Source organism: Lycorma delicatula, chromosome 8, assembly GCF_047948215.1.
Source record: "Lycorma delicatula isolate Av1 chromosome 8, ASM4794821v1, whole genome shotgun sequence".
NCBI classification, from domain to species: Eukaryota; Metazoa; Arthropoda; class Insecta; order Hemiptera; family Fulgoridae; genus Lycorma; species Lycorma delicatula.
In genome coordinates this window covers 40,015,003-40,027,679 of record NC_134462.1, presented here as the reverse complement: position 1 = coordinate 40,027,679, position 12,677 = coordinate 40,015,003, and positions in this window count along the sequence as shown.

Sequence of the window (12,677 nt, the reverse complement as noted above, 5' to 3'; positions counted from 1 at the left end):
TATAGTATTACAGTTATAACAAGATTTCCCGAGGTAATCTCAAAAATTACTGAACCAGTTAAAATAATAGTTCCTTCACCGTTTAAAAGTTTCTTCTTCACGAGTACCAAAAAATCAATATATTTGTAAACTGTCAAATATCACTAATTTTATGTCTAATATCACTTTTTAATGTCATAATTAAAACTGTATAAATCAAACAATTCTACTCTATTTTATGAAATATTTGTCGTAGGTTAATTAAACTGTAATCTGATTCTTCATGTCTAGTAATCGGATTTTAACTAGGTTTTATTAAATCTAAGTAAAAATCAGTTGATCAGGATCGCGAAGTAAGAAACTTTTTTTTTTTTTTAGTAAGGATGAGAATATCCATATCTCCTCCAGAACCCTCATAATTAATATAGAAAAACATTATTTTAAAAAGAATTGTTCTTATTTTCATAGAAACTTAGAAAATTTAAAAAAATAATTAAAATTTTTAAATTTAAAAATTAAATATTAAAAATATTATAATATATAATAATAGTTATAATATAGTAATTATAATATTATATTTTTAATTTAAATATTAAATTTAAAAAATTTTTTTGAATACAAAATATATCAATTGAAAAAAAAATTAATTATTGTAATATTGATTTAAAAAACACAATAATTTATTAAAATTAAATAAATAAAAATACTAAAAAAAATTAAAATAAATAAATAAACTAAAAATTACTTTAAAAATTGAATTCAGTAGTTAAAGGTTTTGATCGACTGTTGCTTCCAAGCAGCTTAGATTACTTTGATCCCATTAAATTAACAAAATTTAATATTACGATATCCGAACTGGCATCTTATTTGTAGTACGACCACCATTTTTCGTACATCTTACATTTTTATCTATTGAAGGTGATACATCATGAATGTACAGGAATAGAATGATAAATATATTTTTAAACAATAAAAAAAAAATTGTTGTATATTTATTAGAAAATTTTTGGTGACATGTATAGAAAATATATATATATATATATATATATATATATATATATATATATATATTATATATATATATATATATTATATATATATATATATATATATATATAATAAAATGAAATGAAAATATCATTAATCATCAATCACTAACTGTACGGATTTTCGTTATCTTAATAAGCAATTTTATTCTATTCTACTGTTTTACAAATTTTTCTGGCCATACAACAAGAATATTTATTTCATTTAGAATATTTCATTAAGTAATTGGTTCAAAACCTCTGCACCATGATAAAGTTTTCCACGGCCACTGAAATTAACCATCGTTTTATAGAAACTCATTTAATTGATCTATCATTGATTTCGTTGTCTAAATTTGTTTAAGATCGGTAGCCTTTCATTTGTATTTGAATTTTGAATATTTTCAATATATATATATTTTATTAATAATTCATAGTGATTCACGAATAATATAACAAATTTTCAGGAGATCTACTGGAAAAATAAAGAAGAGAATTTATACAAACATAGGTTGAAAAACGCTTGAGTCTCAGCTAGTAAAAGATTTCACTCTTATTTTTTCACCTAAGATAAAATTAAGCCAGATTTTAATCCTTGGGTTAACATATAAAAAAATTATATTTTAGCACTTACAAATCTATTTGTAAGTGCTAAAATTACAAAAACATCCGGTTCCCGTGAATGACCCTGTATAAAGAAGCCAACAAATTCTACTATTAGCTAAAATTAAAGATTTCATCATTGTTGTATATAATTTGTATATTGAACGTTAATTAGCAAGCAGAGCGAGCATAGGTTATGTTTGGTGAGGTTACGTTGATATACGTACGATTCGTCAAAAAAAAAAAAATACGTTAACAAAAAAATACAAAAATTTGGTGGGAGAAATTCCAAAAGCGTACCTTTTTATCTTTCAAACAAGAAAAAAATTGTGTTTAGTCAATTAGTCTGAGTTGGTAAAATTAAAGAAAAATAATTTTGTATTTTTGTACAAAAATAATTTTATAAAAGACCTCGATTGCAATAATTTTGATTATACGAACTTCTTTCCAGCTTCCCAATATTTGCTTCTGTAGCTTACAGAACTCGGTTGTCACTAACTCATGTTTATACGAACATATATCAATTAAAACATATTGGAAAATACGATGTTATTATGTCATTCTCACAAATTACTAAACAATTTACTGAAATCAACTTCCGCTGTATCTAGGGAAATAAAGATTAAAGATTCAGCTCAGAATTCCTTTATTTATAATGCTAAACACAAAGTCAAATCGTAAATATAAACATTACAATATCAAACATTACATAACAGTTTAAATTAAAAAAATGTTAAAATTTTTAATAAACCAGTTTTAATAAATGCATACTAAATATGATGTGCATCCAATTGGAATATTAAAAACCATTTTCTGATAACAAATAGAGACAATTGGTACTTTGTACAGATTATTCGTTCTTTTTTTTTAAAAAAAAAACTACCTCGTTTGATAAAATTTACGCAAACTAAAATTAAGGAAAAATTTGTTAACAAAATAAATAAGAATTGTTTATTTTTGAGAAATATTATTTAATTGCTTTTATTGTGAAAATTAAAAAAAAAATCTGTTTTATCTTAATCTTTTTAATTTCAGTTATATTTATTTACTTCTTCAATAATCTTTGTTTATTGGATTACCTGCAGCTCAGGATTCTCTAATTCCATAATGGCTAACCGTTGATAACATGAAAAGAAAAGAGTAGGCTAGAGAAATTTTAAAACTTTCGGTTTAAACAGAAAAGACTAAAATTAATCATCAGTCTACAGTTTTTCTGTATAAAAATTGGATTGTACAACCAATATTACACTTTTAATGTCAACTGGAATAAAATGATATGCCGCCCTCATTAACGTAGGCGTATGCGCAAACAGAGATTTTTTTTATAGAATGCTTTGTTTTAAGATAAAATTCATTTTATTCAATCTTGTTGTTAAAAAATTGATACGCATTTAAATGTATATATATATTCTCTATCAAAGTTTGCGTATAATTTTATTTCACATCATTTTGTTTTACTAAAATAAATAGGGACTATTGGGGTACTATCTTTAAAATTAATGAATGAGTCCCTCAGGGATCTGTCCTAAATGTGATGCTCTTCTTGGTGGCTATAAATGGAGTACCTGATGTGATCACTCCACCGGTGAAAAAAGTATCTTCGCTGACTATATCACTAATACCCGTAGAGGCAAGAAAATTGAAACTATTAGGGAAAAAGTGCAAAATTCGCTGAACTCAGGGTAAAGATAGGCATATAATAGTGGGTTCAAATTCTCAGTAACTAAGTCATGATTTATTGATTTCTCTAGACAGCTAGAAGGATATAAGAACACGGTCAAATTATATTTAGGTGAAGATGAGATAAAGAAAACAGACAAGATTAAACTTCTAGGTATGATTTTTGATGAAAAGCTGATTATCTCGAGCCACATTAGATACTCTTAGGATGAATGCCTAAGAATAATTAACGTCCCTAAACTTATATGGTCTATTCTGTACTATACGGGTCTATTCTGTACTACTCTGCGAGAGAAAAATTTAAGGGCTTACTAGACTCCTTGCACAGGACTTGCATTCGAATATCCATAGGATCATTTCCGTCTACTCCTATATCAAATTTATTTATGGAATCCAATGAACTCCCATTACATTACATTACGCGGTCAGCAAGTCCCGTTTTCCCCAACTACTTAAGGTAGACGACCTTTAGTAGAGCGCGAGCTTTGAGCGCTTCGAGCTTTTGAGAGGAAAAAGTCCTTACCCAAGCCTTTCGATCTCAGACTATTTTGCTATCTCCAGGAACTAGGCAATTTTTTTAAATTTTTTTGCCTGCTCCGAGGATTCTCGGAAATGAAATAGGATGCGGCGTTCCTTGGCTGCGCGCAGCTCTAAAGATTGAATATTTACCATCTGGAAGTTGTAAACGGGACTCACATTACCGATGTGCTAGGGACCAATTTACCGAGATGACTAAGCAGTACAATGGTTTCCATACACATTTATTCAGACGGCTCTCTCAGCCGACGGGTATGGCTGTTTAATAATACTCCCTGATAACGAGAAAATATGTAAGCTTAGTGCCTATTCCTCTGTGTTATTTTGTGAGGCCTACGCAATTTACTCTGCCTTGAGAGTTACTGAGACCCGTAGTGACGACAGCTTTCTGATAATAACTAACTCTACGAGTATACTTGAGAGCTTGAGCTGCAGACGATCAGAAACCATCATTCAAATAATCTATAACACCCTCTCAAGAATAAACAAGACAGTGGTATTCGTACGGTTTTCGGGCCATTGCGGCATCCTCGGGTACAACGAGCTGATGAAGCCGCCAAGAGAGCGGCAACAATGACCGCCGATCAGATTTAACATGTAAGAGCGACTTCATGAGGACAGTCCGGTGAAATGTTCTGGATTCTGATTCCTCCCACGGCCTTAGATGGCATCCGGAAAAACCTTTTATTACAAACAACAGAAGAGACCAAGTCATCCTAACTCGCCTGAGGATTGGGAACATAAAGCTAACCCACGCCTATGTATTTGGCTCCCTCAGCAGAACTGTGAGTTGTGCATTGTAAAATGTCCGTAAATAAATAAATAAATTGCCCAATGTTTGGGTCTGTTCGACAACAATTAAATCTTGGTTCAGATATGAGCACTTTACTCAACCGTAAGAAATACACCAAAAGGCTGTTACGTTTTTTCTGTGATAATGGGATGAAGAACTTAATTTAGCGGTTTTGCTTACTCTGAGATACCCTTCTGGAATAGCAATGCATGCGCATTGAAAGTAGTGTAGTGGTGATATTCCAATATTTATAACCCATTTGCTATTCATTTTCAATTTTTATCCAATATTTTTTGTTTATATAATAATTTATTTAGTTTTGTTTAAATCGCTAATGACAATTTTCGTTGGTGCGACTACAAAAAAACGACGGCAAAAGTAAATTTTAATCCTTATGAAAAAATAATTATTCCACGTTTTATTAGATTACTTTCCATAAAAGAAAATATTAACTCTTTACAGAAGTAATATTTTCGAGAGAATTTTTTGAAAGCAGCTTATATAAACGTTGGAATTATTACTCTCTTTTTATACGGTAAATAAATAAAACAGCAATAAAGATTTTAATTTATTACGAATTTACGAACATTTATATTCATATATATGTATAATAAGTATTATAAAACCTATAATACAGGCTTTATAGTTAGTATTACATTAGATAATATTATTATGTAAACGACTATACAGCTGAAGGTGGAATTATGTAAACTGCCATATAAAAATTATTATACGATATGGAAAAATGTTCTAAAATTCTAAAACAAACGTATTCGTATTCTTTTTATTTAATATATGTATGTATTTTTTTTATAGAAAATATTTTTTTTTTTAATAATAATCATTTTATTTCCTTTTTTGCGTTACAGTACCGTACTTACTACGTTACTGCGTTACCGTACTTTCTAAGTCATAAATACGGCACATTTTACGGTCTTTCCACATTTTACTATAAATAGAATAGTTAAATACTACATAGTAAACATTAATAAAATTGAATTGTCTCTGAATATTAAACTTTTTTTAAGAATAAATGTTTTCCTTAACAGTTTTAAATATTCAGAGGGTTTTATTGTTTTTAGCATTATTTTCTTTGTATTTTTGTAACTCTGTAACATTAAAAACAGTTTTGTTCTGACCTGACTAAAATTTTCGTTAAGTTTTAAAGCTTTATCTTATGTAATTGTAAGTCACATAACATTCAAATATATGGATGAGGTTGATGCCGATTTTTTATAAAATCAGAATTGTCTTTTTCGTCGTTTTTTTTATTTAAAAAAAAAATAATACAGGAAAATTTTTAATAAGTTTTATACATTATATATAATAATATTTCCACAAAAGAATAATATTTTTTTACCAATGTAAAGAAAATAATATTTTCGCGTTACACTATCTCTTCTAGTCTTTATAAAAATTAAGATAAGCTTAAAACACCTGAAGTAAAACTGTCAGTGTTTTTTTTCTAATAGCCATGCTCGCTTTATAGTCAATCATTTTGGTGAATAGATGTAAGTGTACGCTGAAAATCACCTGCCATTTGATAGACTTGGGATGATTTGGCTTAGTGGTGACAGTAATAAATTAATGATTCTATTTCTCCAAAAATAATTTACATCAATTTTTTACTATTTTGCAAAATTTGAAGTTGTATCTAGAAGGGATATTTCTATTTTAATATCCCTTCTATCTTAAGGAACGCTAGCCTTAGCTAGCGTTCCTTAAGATCATTTGATTTATTTATGTTAAAAGATAGAACACCAAGCGAAAAATTAGGTACTTCAGAGGGATATCTGAGTAAAAGATATCAGCATATATTTTATACAAGAAAATGGTTATTCTGTGTACAGCACGCAATAATAACATTTTAAGAATTCTTATTTATTATCGATTGTTTATCAAATCTGTACGAGTACATTATTCCGTTGTACCAACAATCATACATCATACATGTTACGCTTAGCTTTATTTCATATTTTGCATTCACTGAGATCCAGAGTAGAAAAAAAGGTATTTAAGAGTACTATATCAGATTAAGACTATCGCTAGATGATAAATAACTAAATATTTTAATACGACTGCCCAAAAAGGAATGTAATGTATTTTGGATGTATGTACGTATCTATGTTTATTCCACTGTAGCTGCTCAGTGGCTGAACCGATTTAGATGTATGGCCCTGCGTTGGAATCCTTACGTTACCGGGAGGGTCATAGGTTAAATAAATGTATATATATATTTAAACATTTGAAAAAAGATCGCGTGCAGTTAAAAATTTTGAGGGATTTAACTCCAAAACTTTTAACTGCACGCTCTTTAATATTCCTATATTAAAGAGCAATGTTTGTCAGCAGTGTTTTTCTTTTTTTTGGCAGTCGTATTTTATAATTTTTAATATTTATCTCTTGTCATAAATTCTAAATTGGGTGCTGGGTGAAATTAGACTAATGGGAGAAAAATTATTCAATATTTTCACTATCCAGAAGCCATTTTTTGTAATCCGCACCTAAAAAACTCTACTCGCTTAATTTGTCTTACATAAGGAGACCATTGTTCTGAATATTGGTGGAGCCACATATACAAAGAATCTTGGGTACATTTCTTTATGGAGTCTTGGTGAAGAAGTATTCATCAATTTCAAATTACTATGTGTGTAATTATAGAATATTGGCCACTTTTGATATCAAATATTTTGAGAAATTTATAATGAACTATTTTACTTTAGGTATTGGCACATATCTTTGTTATTTTTTTTTTTTTTACAGATGACGTTTCTATTTTGAAGTGTGACTTATATACAATTATATTATTGGTTATAGATGATTAATTAACATCGCACCGCCTGTTTTCAGAGTTTGACAGATCCATTGTCAAGACTGGTTTACGTGATTGCATATGATATATTTTTAATCGTGAAAATAACTTTTCTATAAACCAGTTATCACGGTTAACCGGAATTTTATTGTTGTTTTAAAGCTTTATTTTTATTATTATTTAGTGTATTATTTATATATATTTAAGCTCTTTTATTTATGTATCCTTTTGTTTCTGGTTTTCTCTCTCCTTTTCAGCATAGGGGTATCAAAAATAAAACTGTTTTATTTATTGTTCTATGACCTACATATTTTTAATTAATTTCTAGTAATGTGTGTTACGTTTTCAAGTACTAATATAATGAGTTTTATATTATAATTACCATTTAATACTCTTAGTATATATTAATTAATCCTAACTATAAATTTAATATAATCGTTGAGATATTTATAAGTAACATAAATTAATATTATATTTTAATTAATATTAATTAAAAGAAACGAGTTACGTATAGTTTTAGTAAAGTATAGGAATCCTTAGAATATATTTTTAATTGATAACGATAAAAAAACAAAATTTAGCAAAACGATCCTCCTTTGGGGTGCACTGTATGCCATTTTGAAACTAGCTGTGAAAATATAAAATGTCTCGCGGTTAACACTGTGTTAACCGCTCTTAACACTGTACATTGTGAGTAAATTTTTAACAAATGTAAAATGTAACTTCATTCAGACAACAGATGAAAAGGTTCAAGGTACAGCTAAGCTTAACATTTTATTTAAATTTTTTTTGTCAATTTCATTATAAGTGAAAAAACATAATTTTTTATGAATCATGAAAATTTACAGTTGTTATAATTCTAAAAATCAACTAAGTGTATTATTTTTAAAAAAAAAGGAATGAAACTCATTCCGAAAAAAATAGGAATTAAAATTTACTGTATAATAATGACAATTTATCACGACATTTTGTATTATAAAATCGATGTTTCTTTCTCAGGAATAAATATTTTCTTAAAATAAAAAATAGATCATCGTTTGCTTTTCTGTTCTTTTTTACGATACATTGAATTACTTCTCTGTTTAGGTCTAACACCCACTCATACAGAGTGATATTTAAGTATGTAAACAGCTTTACATTGCATATCTGAATGGTATTTGGACGCAGAAAGAAATGGAGTTCTACATAGATAAACAATATTGCAAATATTTTAAAAAACTTGCTTTATACTTTTTAATCATACTTTAAATAAATTATTATCATACATTCCATGAATTTAATTAGTAGGTTAATTTGGATTTGAAATGATTTTTTACACCCGCACTCTTAATTTCCACCCTTAATTTACCAACGTACGGGAGGATGTTTGCAAAAGTAATGATGGAATATTGTATTCTCATTTGACCTTAGTAACTGTGCAAAATTTCATCAATAGGCAATGTCAGGAAGTATGTTAAATTAAGCATGCAAGATTTGAGAACAAACATGAAAAAAAATTACTGAAAAAAAATTGAAAATGAAAAAACATCGTGAGTTAAAATTAAACAAGTAAAAAAATCTTGATTATTGGTGAGGGTTTTAATTTTTGTCCGTCATCTTGGATCCACCATATTGAATCAAACCTAATTTTTTAAATAGAAGGTGAACATATGACAATTGATTTCGATTTAAAATTTTACAAGAAAACAATGGTGAAACCCGTTTTTCTGTTAATTCCTTCGTTATCGAGAAATAAGTACTCAAAGTGCAATGACGGAAAAATCATGTTAACAATTAAACAAGGTTAAACTCGCTGCTTGAAAAATGTTACTGGATTTTACATTCATATTGCATACAATAATTAACATAAATATCTCTAAACCAAATTAAATATCTAGGCTTTACACTATTTCAAGGTATCGAATTATGTTAATTATATTTTTGTTCATTTATTAAAGAAATTATTTTTTCTCTCGTCACCGGCCATTATAGAACCACGTTTAATAGTTAATTCCTTTTCTACCTTCCCTTTACCTTAAAACTATATTTTTCCTTCCTTTATTTCAACCTTTTTTTAATGGTACATTCTCTGGTTTCTTTTTGAAAACCTTCACAAATTTTGATCATCTTCTTAAATTTATCTGTCCCTTATATTTGTTGGATTTATCCCTTCAACCACGAGATCTTCTTTCACTTGTCTACGGAACTCGATTAGACAGCTACAAATTTTAGGAAAGGAAGTGATTTTTCAGTGGATTCCATACCATGTGAGTATATATATAGAAATGAACAGACCTATCTCTTTATAGAAAACACGCAGAAATATTGGTTCAGCAGCGATATGTATATTATCATTCAGCAAAGTTCTTTATTAACGACAAATTCAGAGTTTTTATTCGACGGTACGTCTTGTCGTGTAGTGAAAATAAAAGATTGTTATCGTAGGTAGAGAATGAAGATATTATACCTGTCAGTCCTAGAAGCGAATATGGCAATACTCAGGAAAACAATTGGCCATGACTGTTTTGGTGCCCATCTGCACCGAATAAATATATATTTCATCTAGATGTCATTTGTAATGCGGAAAACAGTTTTATGAAATGGGAGCTTGTAGTCGATGAATGTGATTTCTTTGAAAATTGTAAAGAAATATCTATTGGAAAGATCTCTTAGCGGGTATGAAACTTAATGACGTGGTATCAAAATTGGTGAATTTATAATAAATAATTTTTTTCAAATGAGGCTTAATCTGGCTAGAAATAATTTTTAACCATTTCGGTATCGATATAGAGTAAATTTTTATGTTTTTTCCCCAAACAGACCCAAATATTGTTCAGTGAATTCGTTTTATGTCAACTTATGAAAATATTATACTTATTATATCTCAGCCTATTATTAAATTCGTTAAGTTTTTATTATATTATTTTTCTAGTTAAAGTAATCATTCTTACACATTTTCTTTACTTTATATAAAACATATATTTAGATTTTTTTTACAGCGTAACGATTACAAAACACCTGATAGGGATTAGAAAAGATTGACTTTTTTTTAGAACAGTAGATTTTACATTACCTTTGATAAATAGATTTTATTTCATAAAACATACATTTGCTAAATAAACAGGTTCAATTTTCAAAGATAAATTGAACAAAAACCTGTTATAATTATTAGGGCTGAATATAACCCAAATTTTGATGTTTTTAGCAAGCTGATGCATTCTGATAGTATATTATTTGAAATAATAAATTAAGTGGAAAAACTTCTTCACTCTTTTTTATAAATTCATTTAATAAACATGTTACGGGAATGTTGTTATTACTAAACATGGTAATATCTATCATTAGAATAGCAAAGGATTATAGTTACCTAACAAATAAAAGAAGATAAGATAAAAATTATAATAAATAATGCTTTCATTTAGGGAAGCGTTAATTTTTAAACTTAACAAAAAAAAGATTTATAGTAAATTTTTAATATTTTTGCAGTTTTTCTTTCGATTGCTCTACATCATTTATTAATAGAAAAACAAGATTAATTTTGAAAGCACGTCAATTTTTTTTTAATGCATAGTTTAATAAAAATGATAAAACTAAATGATTTTGAAAGCAGAGCAAAAAATCGCATTTTTTAAGTAAAAGGGAAGTTTGAAAAAATTGATTTCATTTGAATGTAGTTTACAGCACTCTCGAGTTTTTTTTTATTTCCCTGTTGTTATTATCTTGTTTTTTATTTTATATATATATATATATATTAAATGAAAATAACGAATGCAATAAATATTTGGGATATCCTCGGTTATAAATTTAATGAAAGTATACTTAGATAGATTGAAGTTGAGCTCTAAAGGGCCCTTGAGTTTAGCTCCCTGTGTATATATAACACTATATGGAGCTAGGTATAATAACAAAGATGGGTGATGCAAAGTTCCTTATGCCATCCTCTTCAGATAACGGACCCATTATATCTGCTTCTGTTCCATTCCCTCTTCTATTTGTTTATCTATCCCTTCTTTACTCGATCTTAATCATCATAATCTCTCAACTTATTGTTCCTTCCTTACTTTACTTCCTACATTTTTTTTTAATGATATACCCTAATCCTATAACTCTGTGTTTTTGTGTAGATAATTCTTTAATATATAAATATATTTAGTTATTTTAACGTTAAATATAGTTGTAGAATAATATTACTAATCCAGAAATATAATTTTCAAATTTATTTTTTGTTTCTTTTGATTTTATTCTTTACTTATTAAATTACCAAATTATATTAAAAAAAAAATTATAATAAATATTCTGTGATGTATTTTAATATTTATATAATTTTGCTTGTCGTTAAATTAACGGCATCATTAATTTAATGTATATAGAACACCATAACTGATTACAGACTGCCTAGTCACCCCTCCTCAATCCAGATCATTAATTCCTTAAGCTCTATAATACCCTCAGCATGTACTAATCAAATATTGATGTGTAGCTATAGAATCCAAAGAAGAGAAGAAATATCGAGGTTGTAATAGTGTTTTAATGTATTAATTCTATCTATTTAATATATAAATAGATATAAATGACATAAATACAAGTACAAGTGATTGACTAATAGATTTCTCTCTACAATATGTATTTTATTTTATATTATAATTCGAAGTTTTTGTGCAATTTTAAATATAATAAAGATTAATGTTTATTCAAACATAAGAATTTATTTTAACAATTTAAAAAAAAGAAAAATTTTTCAATTCCACACGTTAATTTTTTTTTAATATACAGAATGATTCAAAAGGAAAGGGAGATAATTCGGGAACTGATTTGAAATAAGGAAAAAGATTCGTATAAATATCTGTTCGAAAACGCTTTGTTATGGAGTTGATTAGCGAAAATTCCTCCCCCCCCCCACGGTGAAATGAGGTTATACTGAATTTTTAAGATTTATTTGTATAAGAAGTAAACTTGATGGTTTCGTATAATTTGTGGCCTGAAAAGTCGAATAAAATTGGTCCCAGTTCTGTACTTCCGCAGTTTTCATTGTATCCAAAATGAAACAGAAAAATTGGGGGTGATGATAAATACATTTTTTTAGGTATGAATTACAATAATTTTTAATAATTTTTTAACCATGGCCCGTTGGTATAAGTATATAATTAAAGTTAATATACATAAAACCGCTTACCAACAATTGAATTCGAAGCGTTTAAGCGCTGTCGAAATTAAATTTCATCTTCAGAAACCCTCATATTCGTCCTACTTGTAATATTAATTAAGATTT